Source organism: Ranitomeya variabilis, chromosome 6 (genome assembly GCF_051348905.1).
Source record: "Ranitomeya variabilis isolate aRanVar5 chromosome 6, aRanVar5.hap1, whole genome shotgun sequence".
Lineage (NCBI taxonomy): Eukaryota > Metazoa > Chordata > Amphibia > Anura > Dendrobatidae > Ranitomeya > Ranitomeya variabilis.
In genome coordinates, this window is record NC_135237.1 from 149,827,308 (window position 1) to 149,841,864 (window position 14,557).

General features: G+C 49.0%; 1 protein-coding gene across 4 annotated transcripts in view; it reads left to right on the top strand.

Moving 5' to 3' along the window:
- Positions 1-1,975: 1,975 nt before the first annotated feature.
- EZH2 (enhancer of zeste 2 polycomb repressive complex 2 subunit) overlaps positions 1,976-14,557 on the top strand; it is a 71,404-nt gene continuing 58,822 nt past the window's right edge. For 2 of the 4 annotated variants that reach the window (XM_077269114.1, XM_077269115.1), the window contains exon 1: positions 4,917-4,940. The gene's annotated coding sequence lies outside the window, so the exon portion shown is untranslated. Of the gene's footprint in view, positions 2,134-4,916; positions 4,941-14,557 lie in introns of those variants that run through there. The other 2 variants (XM_077269116.1, XM_077269117.1) reach the window with 2 other exon arrangements.

Here is a 14,557-nt window from a genome sequence, read left to right on the forward strand (position 1 = left end):
CTCAGGTGAGATTGTATGAGTGCCTCTTTGACTGCTTGACCACAGACTGCTATCTGCTCGGCAGTTGCTGTGTACTCCTGTGACCTAAACAGGACACAGTGCTTTCTTTATAGGTGACTATGTTTTTATTACTCATAGTAATGAGGTGTGATCCCCTGCTGTCCTGTCTGTATACTCTCTTTTGCTTCCTCCCCTGCCCAGGAGCTGTGGTATGATCACATTCCTGTACGGTAAAGGTACCTTCACACGAAGCGACGCTGCAGCGATAGCGACAACGATGCCGATCGCTGCAGCGTCGCTGTTTGATCGCTGGGGAGATGTCACACAGACCGCTCTCCAGCGACCAACGATGCTGAGGCCCCTGGGTAACCAGGGTAAACATCGGGTTGCTAAGCGCAGGGCCGCGCTTAGTAACCCGATGTTTACCCTGGTTACCAGCGTAAAAGTAAAAAAAACAAACAGTACATACTCACCTGCGCGTCCCCCAGCGTCTGCTTCCTGACACTGACTGAGCTCCGGCCCTAACAGCACAGCGGTGACGTCACCGCTGTGCTTTCACTTTCACTTTAGGGCCGGCGCTCAGTAAGTGTCAGGAAGCGGACGGCGGGGGACGCGCAGGTGAGTATGTACTGTTTGTTTTTTTTACTTTTACGCTGGTAACCAGGGTAAACATCGGGTTACTAAGCGCGGCCCTGCGCTTGGTAACTCGATGTTTACCCTGGTTACCAGTGTAAAACATCGCTGGTATCGTTGCTTTTGCTTTCAAACACAATGATACACGGCGATCGGACGACCAAATAAAGTTCTGGACTTTATTCAGCGACCAGCGACATCACAGCAGGATCCTGATCGCTGCTGCGTGTCAAACGAAACGATATCGCTAGCCAGGACACTGCAACGTCACGGATCGCTAGCGATATCGTTACAAAGTCGTTTCGTGTGAAGGTACCTTAAGACACAGCCAGTACACAGCAGGAGAACATTTATAAGATTACCTCAGCACAGGAACATTGTATCTAATCACATCCAAGCCTGGAACTTCTTATTCCAAGATGAATTCATTAGCACTTTGTGGGACAGCCTCTTTAAGAGTCGGCCGCTCACCGTGCAGCAGCCATATGTTACACCCAGTACACTATTTTTATGAAGTATTTTAATTCGTTTTGCTGGAGTGAAAAAAACCCCACTTCACTTTGAGCATAAATCTTCACAGATCACTTTCATAGAGTGGGCTTCACAATTAAAGCCCCGTGCGCGCACCGGTGGGGGGTCTTCTGACCAGAGCCTTGAGGTCTGTCTGTCTGCGCTCCGCCATGGGAAACTGACGGAGGAGCGTAGCGGTGCACGGGCCAGATGATCCCGGCCTGGACCCGGTTGCCATGGGTGACCACAGTACCGGGCAGGACAGTGCAGACTCCGCACCTCACACACAGGCTCCACAGCTGCTGCCGCCGGCGGCCAACGTCATCAGGCGTGTTAGGTCACGTGTCCTGCACGTCCCCGCTACGTCACTATCGGAAAAGTAAACGTTAACGCGGTCAACGGCCAGGTCACAAATTCAAACTTTACCCGCCCTCTTCCTTCCTCCCGCCAGTGGCGAGACGGCGCCAAACATGTACTGACTGGCACCGGCTCCTGAGCAGCCTGTGCAACGTGCCGGGCGGAGCCGCATAAGTGTCCGGAGCGGACAGCGGCGCCGGGCAGCCTGCAGTAACGCGCCCGGAGCCTCCTCACAGCGGCAGCGCTCACCCGCCGCACCGCACACAACGTAAACCGCCGGGAGGAAAAGTAGCCGAGCGCGCACCCGCCACAGGAAAGGCAGAACAAAGGATGCAGCGGCGGCGGCGAGGGGGGACCTGCTGGCGCCGGCTTCTTTTCCCTCTCTGCGCGCTCATTGGCTGTTCGGGCTTGGAGCGCCGCTTCAGCGACCAATGGCCGGAGTGTGGTGGTTAGGCGCCGGTGTGGGCGTGGCTGTGGCCGGCCTGGGGTGGGCGGGGAGAGGAGGATCAGGGAGGGTAGTTTGGCGCCCGGGACCGGCGCTGCTGACTGAGCTCGGGTGTCACTTATCCGTTGGGGGGAAGCAGAAGAACCGGCGGAACAGGAGGAGCGGCGGCGGAGACCAGTCCCCGTACGGTAATGCTCGCCTGTCCCGTGTGCTGGTGCCAGGGGGCTACACTATGGGCCCTGTGTGAGTGCAGGCGAGGACAAAGGGGCCGCCCCCAGCCTGGAGGAGGAGGGGCTCCGGCAGTACTGCACACAGCGCCGGCTGGAGGTGCGGGCTGCACAGGTGCTGCCTGCGGGAACTTCCCGGCGCACGGAGCGAGGCGGCTGTCGCGATATGAGTCGGGAGGGCGGTGATCGGTGTGACTCGCGACATGCGGGGTCGCAGCACAGTAACTTTCTCACTCACTGACTTGAGGTGCCGGCTTGTACCTGCAGCAGTAATAATACTGATTGGCGGGTCGTGGAGGCGCCGCATGTCGCGATACTACAGTGACCAGTGCTCGTCACATGAGCAGGCAGCAGGTGGGGGGGGACCGGCCCATAGGGGAATCGCCGGGCACCTGCCATAGAGACCACCTGTGGGAACCCCACTACTCAGGAGGATGAGGGTCCACCTATCCCACCCCAGTGCCGCCTCCATCTACATAGTGGGGATGGGGACAAAACCTACAAGGGGCAGAGTGAGCGCAAACTGCTGGGGCAGAGCAGCACTGGGCCCCCTGCATGTGGGGGCTGTGGAGTGGGCCCCGGATGGAATGTTACTGGGGGCCCATCGTCCCAGGCTGCCTCTGCACACCCGTGCACTGCCACCTGTAGCGGGGTCCTTGCTGTGAGGGGGGGGTCCTTGCTGTGAGGCGGGGGTCCTTGCTGTGAGGCGGGGGTCCTTGCTGTGAGGCGGGGGTCCTTGCTGTGAGGGGGGGGGTCCTTGCTGTGAGGCGGGGGGGTCCTTGCTGTGAGGCGGGGGGGTCCTTGCTGTGAGGCGGGGGGGTCCTTGCTGTGAGGCGGGGGGGTCCTTGCTGTGAGGGGGGGGGTCCTTGCTGTGAGGGGGGGGGTCCTTGCTGTGAGGGGGGGGTCCTTGCTGTGAGGGGGGGGTCCTTGCTGTGAGGCGGGGGGGTCCTTGCTGTGAGGCGGGGGTCCTTGCTGTGAGGGGGGGGGGGTCCTTGCTGTGAGGGGGGGGGGTCCTTGCTGTGAGGGGGGGGGGTCCTTGCTGTGAGGGGGGGGGTCCTTGCTGTGAGGGGGGGGGTCCTTGCTGTGAGGGGGGGGGTCCTTGCTGTGTGTGGGGGGGTCCTTGCTGTGAGGTGGGGGGGTCCTTGCTGTGAGGTGGGGGGGGTCCTTGCTGTGAGGTGGGGGGGGTCCTTGCTGTGAGGTGGGGGGGGTCCTTGCTGTGAGGTGGGGGGGTCCTTGCTGTGAGGTGGGGGTGTCCTTGCTGTGAGGTGGGGGTGTCCTTGCTGTGAGGTGGGGGGTGTCCTTGCTGTGAGGTGGGGGTGTCCTTGCTGTGAGGTGGGGGTGTCCTCGCTGTGAGGTGGGGGTGTCCTCGCTGTGTAGGGGGGGGTCCTCGCTGTGTGGGGGGGGGTCCTCGCTGTGAGGTGGGGGGGGTCCTCGCTGTGAGGGTGGGTCCTTGCTCTGAGGGGGGGGGTCCTTGCTCTGAGGCGGGGGTCCTTGCTCTTAGGGGGGGGTCCTTGCTCTGAGGGGGGTCCTGTCAGTGTCACAGCCGTCACTAATGACAGTGTTGGCTGGTGGACATGGCTACACTTTGGCTCTCACATAATCCAAGGGATAAGGATTCTTCTGGCTGCGTCCTGACACTTTGCTGTCACTGACCCTCGGCCTTTGTCTCCCGCCCCCATGGAGCCACACTCTGATGTTACTGCCTCCTATGAGGGGCATAATGAAGAGGGGCAGGCTGTTTAATACATTCGGCAAGTCTTGCATTAACCCTTACCTGGCATAGGTCCCTCATTATGTGAAGCCTGTTGCCCCTTTGCTAAGCACCACCCACTTGGCCCACTCACAAAACCAGAGACTTAAAAGTATGTGCCCCCAGCTTTCTGGCAGAGGGAATATAAACCTCCCTTACTGAGGTGGCTGAGGCCTAAGGCTGCCTTCACACATGTCCCGTTTGTCTTGGCTCTGGCAGCACACTGACCCATAGGATTTGAGTCATACACTGATCAGTGTGAAAACCCCGGATCGATGTCTCCGGACCGTGAGACACAAGACTTGTCCTATTCTATTCCGACTCGGCCATGAAAGTCTATGGAGATCCATACTCAATGGATGAAACAGAAGATCTTCCTAGTATTTTAGCGTTCCATCAAAGTTTCTTCAGATTTTCTAGGGGTTGTCCAGGATTAAGCTACAAGTACAGGGTCACATTATGTGACTGCGGACTTGTGACTCCTCACGTCGCGCCCACTGCGTTCTGTGAGGATTCTCCAACTCGCCGTCTCAGTGCAAGTGGATGGAGTGAGGTCGCATACTGTCTAGTTGGAATGTTGTCTGGAAATTGCATACTTGTCACATGACCACCCACACAGCGCACAGTGTGAGGATTCACAAGTCTGCAGTCACATAGAGTAACTGCAGACTTGTAGCTTAAAGGGGTGGTCCATAGTCCGTAAATTTCATTCTAAATCCTTTTCTAAGCTAAACTAATTTCTAATATACTTGGAGTAAAAATTCCACACCATTGCCCAGCTACACTAACAGCTTTTTATGTATTTTTTCCTACTTCCTTTCTGATGATTCTTTGCTTTAGTATCCCAGAGGCAGTGATCAGTGATGCTCGTTTCAGTCCATGCGCACAATCGCAGTGCGTGCTACGTTGCCGGCTCAGATCAGCAGTGACAAGCCAACAACAGCATGCTGTCAGAATACCCGGCATGCGGAGACCAGCACGGCCTCTGCTGGGGACAGCACTGGACTCGGCACACCAGGTAAACCTGTTAAATCTCACTGTCAAGCTCTGACAGCAGCATTTAACAAGCATCGGCAGGAGCTGCGTCTTTCCACGCGTCCATCGGCGTGCCTGTGACGTGATCGTGGGGTCTCAATGGGTTGTCATGACAGCCGGGGCTCTGCTGATGACCCTTCTGCCTGTCACTACGATCCCCCCGTGAATGCTGACTTGTGGCTGGCATTCATAGGAGCTCGTGATTTTAGCTATTCATAGCAATGCTGATGCACTGCTATGTACAGCACAAGCAATAAGGCTATCGCAGCTTCAAGTCCCCTGAGAGGACTAATGAATACAGTAAAAAATATGAAAAAAAAAAGTTACAATCACCCTACTTTTGTCACATTAAGAATAAAGACATTTAAAAAACACATTTAGCATTGCTGCATTAGTAAAAGTCTGATCTATCAAAATATAAATTAATCCGATCGGTAAATATCAAAACAGCAGAATTTTTTTTGTTTGGTCAGCCCCAACATTGCAATAAAATGCAAATAAGAGGTGATCAAAACATTGTATCTACCCCAAAATGGTATCAATAAAAATGTAATCAGAGCGCAAAAAATAAGCCATCACTCAGCCCCATAACATGAAAAATGAAAATGTTACGGGTCTTCCTAACAAACCAGCGCTGAGGAGTCCGTAAGCCAAACTACAGACTCTGACTCGACTCCTCAATGTCCCAGACTCTAACTTGTTACTACTGAGCATGTGCATAAAGTGCAGCACAGATTCATCTCCACAGCACTGAGCATGTACAGAAAGTGCAGCGCAGATTCATCTCCTTAACACTGATCACTACTGAGCATGTACATAAAGTACAGCACAGATTCATCTCCACAACCTGCCTCACTACTGAGCATGTATATAAAGTACAGCACAGATTCATCTCCACAGCCCTGGTCACTACTGAGCATGTGCATAAAGTGCAGCACAGATTCATCTCCACAGCACTGAGAATTTACAGAAAGTGCAGCGCAGATTCATCTCCACAGCACTGGTCACTACTGAGCATGTGCATAAAGTGCAGCACAGATTCATCTCCACAGCACTGAGCATGTACAGAAAGTGCAGCGCAGATTCATCTCCTTAACACTGATCACTACTGAGCATGTACATAAAGTGCAGCACAGATTCATCTCCACAACCTGCCTCACTACTGATCATGTACATAAAGTACAGCACAGATTCATCTCCACAGCCCTGGTCACTACTGAGCATGTGCATAAAGTGCAGCACAGATTCATCTCCACAGCACTGAGAATTTACAGAAAGTGCAGCGCAGATTCATCTCCACAGCACTGGTCACTACTGAGCATGTGCATAAAGTGCAGCACAGATTCATATCTAAAAGCTTAGATCAGGAACAGAACAAACATTTGTAGGACAGTTCGTAACTTTTCCAAATTATTATGAAAACATTTACTGCACATCCTTCACTGATCTACTGTATCCAATTTACGTTATATATTTTAGAAGTTGGTCCATTTTATACCGACTCCAGCCTTGTAACAAAGTATAAACTGTGCCACAGCATTGGACCTAACCAAAATCCTGCTCTAGGATTTCATGGCAGAATTGTTGGCCATACTTTCTTTTAATAAGCTTGTTTGCCCTGTTTGGATTCGTAAGGCTATGTTTCCACGGGGTGTAGTCTCTGCACTTTGGGTGCAGCAGAACACCCGCTCCGCCCAAAGCTGACGGCCGCAACCAATCAGCGACGGGCACAGTCCGGCCGAGAATTAGTCCCTCCCTACTTCCGTAGCATCCGTTGATGCAGCATCAATAGTAAAAAGATTTAATGTTAAAAATAATTAAAAAAATAAAAAATCATTATATACTCACCTTCTGTCGGCCCCCCGGATACAGCCCAGGCCTTTCCCGCTCCTCGCGACGGTCCGGTCCATGCATTGCGGTCTCGCGAGATGATGACGTGCGGTCTCACGAGACCGCAATGCACTCTTGGGAGCATCGGGCACAGTATGGCCACTCCCTACAATCGGCGACATTGGCGCGGGATTTAAATCCCGCTTCGCTGATTGCTCGCGCCCAGCCGGTGCGACCGATCAGCGACATTGGTGCGGGATTTAAATCCCACTTCGCTGATTGCTCGCGCTCAGCCGGCGCGACCAATCAGCGACATTGGCACGGGATCTAATGTTAAAAATAATAAAAAAGCATTATATACTCCCCTTCCGGATCCAGCCCAGGACTTTCCCGCTCCTCGCGATGCTCCGGTGACCGGTCCATGCATTGCGGTCTCGCGAGATGATGAAGTAGCGGTCTCGCGAGACCGCTACGTCATCATCTCGCGAGACCGCAATGCACTCTTGGGACCGGAGCATCGCGAGAAGCATGGGTAAACGCCTCGGCTGGATCCGGGGGGCCGACGGAGGGTGAGTATATAACTTTTTTTATTTTAATTCTTTTTTTTTTAACAGGGATATGGTGCCCACATTGCTATATACTACGTGGGCTGTGTTAGATACTGCGTGGGCTGTGCTATATACTACATCTCTGCTGTATACTATGTGGGCTGTGCTATATACTACTTGCCTGGGCAGTATATTACGTGGCTGGGCAATATACTACATCACTGTGCTCTATACTGCATGGGCAGTGTTATATGCTACGTCTCTGTGCTTTATACTAAGTGGCTGTGCTATATACTACGTGGCTTTGCAATATATTATGTGACTGGACAATATACTACATGTCTGTGCTATATACTACATCGCTGTGCTATATACTATGTGGCCTGTGTTGTATACTGCATGGGTTGTGTTATATACTACGTGGCTGTGCAATATACTACGTGGCTGTGCAATATACTACGTGGCTGTGCAATATACTACGTGGCTGTGCAATATACTACGTGGCTGTGCAATATACTACGTGGCTGTGCAATATACTACGTGGCTGTGCAATATACTACGTGGCTGTGCAATATACTACGTGGCTGTGCAATATACTACGTGGCTGTGCAATATACTACGTGGCTGTGCAATATACTACGTGGCTGTGCAATATACTACGTGGCTGTGCAATATACTACGTGGCTGTGCTATATACTACGTGGCTGTGCTATATACTACGTGGCTGTGCTATATACTACGTGGCTGTGCTATATACTACGTGGCTGTGCTATATACTACGTGGCTGTGCTATATACTACGTGGCTGTGGTATATACTACGTGGCCTGTTATATACTGCATGGGCAGTGTTATATACTACGTCTCTGTGCTGTATACTACATGGCTGTGCTGTATATTACGTGGCTGTGCAATATATTACGTGGCTGTGCAATATATTACGTGGCTGTGCAATATACTACGTGTCTGCTATATACTACGTGTCTGTGCTATATACTATGTGTCTGTTATATACTATGTGCTATATACTACGTGTCTGTGCTATATACTACGTGTCTGTGCTATATACTACGTGTCTGTGCTATATACTACATCGCTGTGCTATATACTATGTGGCCTGTGTTGTATACTGCATGGGTTGTGTTATATACTACGTCTCTGTGCAATATACTACGTGGCTGTGCAATATACTACGTGGCTGTGCAATATACTACGTGGCTGTGCAATATACTACGTGTCTGTGCTATATACTACGTGTCTGGGCAATATGCTACGTGTCTGGGCAATATGCTACGTGTCTGGGCAATATGCTACGTGTCTGGGCAATATGCTAAGTGTCTGGGCAATATGCTAAGTGTCTGGGCAATATGCTACGTGGCTGGGCAATATGCTACGTGGCTGGGCAATATGCTACGTGGCTGGGCTATATGCTACGTGTCTGGGCTATATGCTACGTGTCTGGGCTATATGCTACGTGTCTGGGCTATATGCTACGTGGGCTGTGCTACATACTACGTGGCAATTTGAACCACGCTTCGCTAATTGCTCATGGCCGGCCGAATCCTGTGTGTAAATTGCATTATTCTGAAAACTTTGTAAATAAACTACATACAGATTTTAGAATACCCGATGCGTTAGAATCGGGCCACCATCTTTTCTATATATATATATAATTGTCTAAGGGTTTTTCTGTCTGTCTGTCGCGGAAATCCCGGGTCCCTGATTGGTCGCGGCCAGCCGGCCACGACCAATCAGCGACAGGCACAGTCCGGCCAGGAATTGGCCCCTCCCTACTCCCCTCCAGTCGGTGCCCCCTCCATACTCTCCTCCAGTCAGCGGCCACATAGGGTTTTAGCTGTCTGTTAACGCTGCTATTAACCCTGTGTGACCAACTTTTTACTATTGATGCTGCTAATGCGGTGCCCACTTTGCTATATACTACGTCGGCTGTGTTATATACTACGTGGGCTGTGCTTTATACTACTTGGGCTGTGTTAAATACTGCGTGGGCTGTGTTACATACTGCGTGGGCTGTGTTACATACTGCGTGGGCTGTGTTACATACTGCGTGGGCTGTGTTACATACTGCGTGGGCTGTGTTACATACTGCGTGGGCTGTGTTACATACTGCGTGGGCTGTGTTACATACTGCGTGGGCTGTGTTACATACTGCGTGGGCTGTGTTACATACTGCGTGGGCTGTGTTACATACTGCGTGGGCTGTGTTACATACTGCGTGGGCTGTGTTACATACTGCGTGGGCTGTGTTACATACTGCGTGGGCTGTGTTACATACTGCGTGGGCTGTGTTACATACTGCGTGGGCTGTGTTACATACTGCGTGGGCTGTGTTACATACTGCGTGGGCTGTGTTACATACTGCGTGGGCTGTGTTACATACTGCGTGGGCTGTGATACATACTGCGTGGGCTGTGATACATACTGCGTGGGCTGTGTTACATACTGCGTGGGCTGTGTTACATACTGCGTGGGCTGTGTTACATACTGCGTGGGCTGTGTTACATACTGCGTGGGCTGTGTTACATACTGCGTGGGCTGTGTTACATACTGCGTGGGCTGTGTTACATACTGCGTGGGCTGTGTTACATACTGCGTGGGCTGTGTTACATACTGCGTGGGCTGTGTTACATACTGCGTGGGCTGTGTTACATACTGCGTGGGCTGTGTTACATACTGCGTGGGCTGTGTTATATACTGCGTGGGGTGTTTTACATACTGCGTGGGCTGTACTATATACTATGTGGGATGTGCTATATACTACTATACATATTCTAAAATACCCGATGCGTTAGAATCGGGCCACCATCTAGTGTAATTCATAGCGAGTTGTGACGTACATTACGCTAGAAATCTTACTCCAGTCTCTTGACTATAGAGTATGATTTGTGGTGAGGTGCACAGAGGCGCATGCTGTTTTAAGGTCATACGTTTCTTCGAAAAAAGGAAGGGGAAAAAAACAAAATCCAAAAATGAAAATTGGCTGCATTGGGAAGGTTAATTCCATGGTGCTGTAGGTATATAAGAAAGTCCAAAACGCACTAGATGAGCAAAAATATTCGGAAACCTACATATTACACCTGCTGCAGCTTTCATGACCCAGTCTCAATACACTGACATTAATTTGACGTTGGTTCCCACTTTGCAGCTAAAACAGCTTCCACCTTTCTGGAAAGTCTTATGGGATTTTGGAGAGTGTCTGGGGGAATTTTCTTCCATTCATCCAGAGGGCATTTGTGTTGGATGAGTGGGTCGGGCTCGCCATCTCCATTCTAGTTCTTCTCGTAAGTGTTCAATGAGGTTGAGATCATGGTGCTGTGTGGGCAAATCAGGGTCTTCTGTACCAAACCCACTCAACCATGCCTTCCTATGGGTGTCTGTGCACTGGGCCAAAGTCATACTGGAACAGAAAAGGGTCTTACCCCAAACTGCACAAAGTTCGCAGTTGATTCCCTGAAGGGGATTTCTGGGCGGCATACATCTCAGCAGGATGTGTATCTGACTGTCATGGTGAGCACTAACACTATGTAACATACAGTACAGAGCAAAAGTTTGGACACACCTTATCATGTAAAGATTTTTCTGTATTTTCATGACTATGAAAATTGTAAATCACACTGAAGGCATCAAAACTATGAATTAACACATGTGGAATGATATACTTAACAAAAAAAGTGTGAAACAACTGAAAATATGTCTTGTATTCTAGGTTCTTCAAAGTAGCCACCTTTTGCTTTGATGACTGCTTTGCACACTCTTGGCATTCTCTTGATGAGCTTCAAGAGGTAGTCACCGGGAATGGTCTTTCGACATTTTTGAAGGAGTTCCCAGAGATGCTTAGCACTTGTTGGCCCTTTTGCCTTCACTCTGCGGTCCAGCTCACCCCAAACCATCTCGATTGGGTTCAGGTTTGGTGACTGTGGAGGCCAGGTCATCTGGCTTAGCACCCCATCACTCTCCTTCTTGGTCAAATAGCCCTTACACAGCCTGGAGGTTTTGTTTGGGGTCATTGTCCTGTTGAAAAATAAATGATGGTCCAACTAAACGCAAACTGGATGGAATAGCATGTCCACTGCAAGATGCTGTGGTAGCCATGCTGGTTCAGTATGCCTTCAATTTTGAATAAATCCCCAACAGTGTCACCAGCCTGCTGTACAAAGTCTCCTCTTAAGGGCTCATTTCCACTTGCGAGAAAAACGGACGAGTGCAATCCAATAAAAAAAATCGTATTGAACTCGGACCAATGTTATTCAATGGGTGACATCTCATCTGCGATTTTTTTCTCAGCTGAAATTGGACTGAGAAAAAAATCGCAGCATGCTGCGTATTGCTGCGATTCTCGGACGAGACTCGCCAATGTAAGTCAATGGGTGCGAGAAAAAAAAATCGCACAGCACTCGGACCATGCGAGTGCTGTCCAATTTTTACGCACTGGTGTCCTGTGAAAAGCCGACAATTCAGCGCGGTGTACAGTAAAATCACACTGACCGGTTCGAATAGATATATACATATGTATACGTCAGTGAGACATACATATATATGTATGTGTGTGTGTGTATATGTAATCTAATATATAAAGGTGTGTGTGTGTGTGTGTGTGTGTGTGTGTGTGTGTGTGTGTGTGTGTGTGTGTGTGTGTGTGTGTGTGTGTGTGTCCGGGATTGGCATCTGAACCGTCGCAGCTACAGCCACAAAATTTTGCACAGTCACACGTCTGGACCCCGAGAGCGTCATAGGCTACGTTGTGAGGTGAAATTTTAACCCCGTGCTTTCCAATTCACCAAACAATTTTGCCCCTATCTACATAATGGGGAAAAAGTGAAAGGAAAAGTGTTGGAGGCGTCGCAGCTACAGGCACAAAATTTTGCACAGTCACACGTCTGGACCCTGAGAGCGTCATAGGCTATGTTGTGAGGTGAAATTTTAACCCCGCGCTTTCCAATTCACCAAACAATTTTGCCCCTATCTACATAATGGGGAAAAAATGAAAGGAAAAGTGTTGGAGGCAAATTAACAGCTGCCAGATGTGAACAAGGGGGACTTAAAGAATGACAGCGATGGCGCCAAAGAGTATATACTGTACAGTTGCTAAGGTGGGGCCCCGACATGGGATAATCACCACACCACGGGGATATGAACACACACACAAAATGCGCCACACACTACCTCGTGCTCGAACACATATACCACCCTCAGCGCACATTTCACCACACATACACCAACCTCGCCACATAAAAGTTGAAACACAAAAGTCGCCGCTCAAAACTCGCCACGCGCAAAACTCTCCACATGCAAAACTCGCCACACGTGCAAAACTCACCTCATGGAAAACTCGCCACACGCAAAACTTGCACACGTGGAAAAATTGCCACATGCACAAAAGTTGCAACACATGCAAAAGTTGCCTCACACAAAACTTGCACATACTCAAAAGGCACCACACATAAAACTCGCCACGCGCAAAACTCGCCATGCGCAAAACTTGCTGCACACAACTTGCTACACTAACCTGTCACATGCAACTCGACACACAAAAAGTTGCTACACGCATGTCGCCACACAAAACTCATCTCACAAAAGTCGCTACATGCATGTCGCCACACGCAACTCAACACACACAACTTGACACATGAAACTCGCTCTAAAACACACACAAGTCTGGTATTATCCTTCAAAAATAAAAATCTGTTTAATAAGCAGACAAACTACAAGAGCAACAAATGTACCATATAGGAATCCGGCAGCTGTCAGTCACATGACCAGTCTATTATGTGTATGTGTGAGCTAATATATACTGCCAGGGGGTGGGCTTACTGTTGGCTGGGGATTTATAAGGCTGCCAATTTAGCTTACAAATACTGAGGTAAAAATACTGACCAAATAACGTGTGAACGAGGTCTAATACAGGAGGAGATGACATACAGATATATACTATATACAGGAGGAGATGACACAGGTATATACTATTTACAGGGGAGATGACACACGGGTATATACTATATGCAGGAGGAGATGACACACAGATATATACTATATACAGGAGAGATGACACACAGGTATATACTATATAGAGGAGGAGATGAAATACAGGTACATACTACATACAGCAGGAGATGACATACAGGTATATACTATATACAGAAGGAGATGACACACAGGTATATACTATATACAGGAGCAGATTACCTACAGGTATATAGTATATACAGGAGGAGATGACATACAGGTATATGCTATGTATAGGAGGAGATGACATACAGGTATATACTATATACAGGAGGAGATGACACACAGATATATACTATATATAGGTGAGATGAGACACAGGTATATACTATATACAGGAGGAGATTACATACAGGTATATACTATATATAGGAGGAGATGACATACAGGTATATACTATATACAGGGGAGATGACACACAGCAGGTATATACTATATACAGAGAAGATGACATACAGGTATATACTATATACAGGAGATGACATACAGGTGTATACTATATATAAGGGACATGACAAACATGTATATACTGAGGTGAAAATGAGAGGTGTGAGGTGAAAATGAAAAGGTGTGAGTGCAAAATGAGAGGAGTGAGGGAAAATAGTGGAGTGATCGGAAAATGACAGATGTGAGGTCGAAATGACAAGTGTTCGGGGGGAATGAGAGGAGTTAGGGGGAAAATGAGAGGTGTGAGGGAGAAAATGAGAGATGTGAGGGGGAAAATGAAAGATGTGATGGGGAAAATGAGAGGCGTGATGGGAAAATAAGAGAAGTGAGGTGCTATAACTAACCACAGATATTTACTATGCCGAGGCAATGCCGGGCTCTTCAGCTAGCTTAGATTTACAATCTCCATGCTTTTCTCATGGTCAACTTTATGTGGCCTGTTCAAGAGTTGGAACAGCCAAAAATCTGTTTGTCTTTGCACCTGAAGGAAAAACTAAGAATGTCGTTTATCAAAAGGCTCTCGAATAAGTAGTAGAAGATTACTTCACATTACTTGGCCAATTTAGTTAAATCTGTGTGGAATATCTCTGGTGTTGAAATATATGTTGTAAAATGCTTCTATTAGCTTAGTTTTTGCCTTTTAATAATTACATTTCTATCTATTTGTTTTGTGGTTTTTTTGTGCAGAATAAATTTTTGTTAACACATTCTATTTTGCTAACAGCAGTTATTACCCCGGGCGAAGCCGGGTAG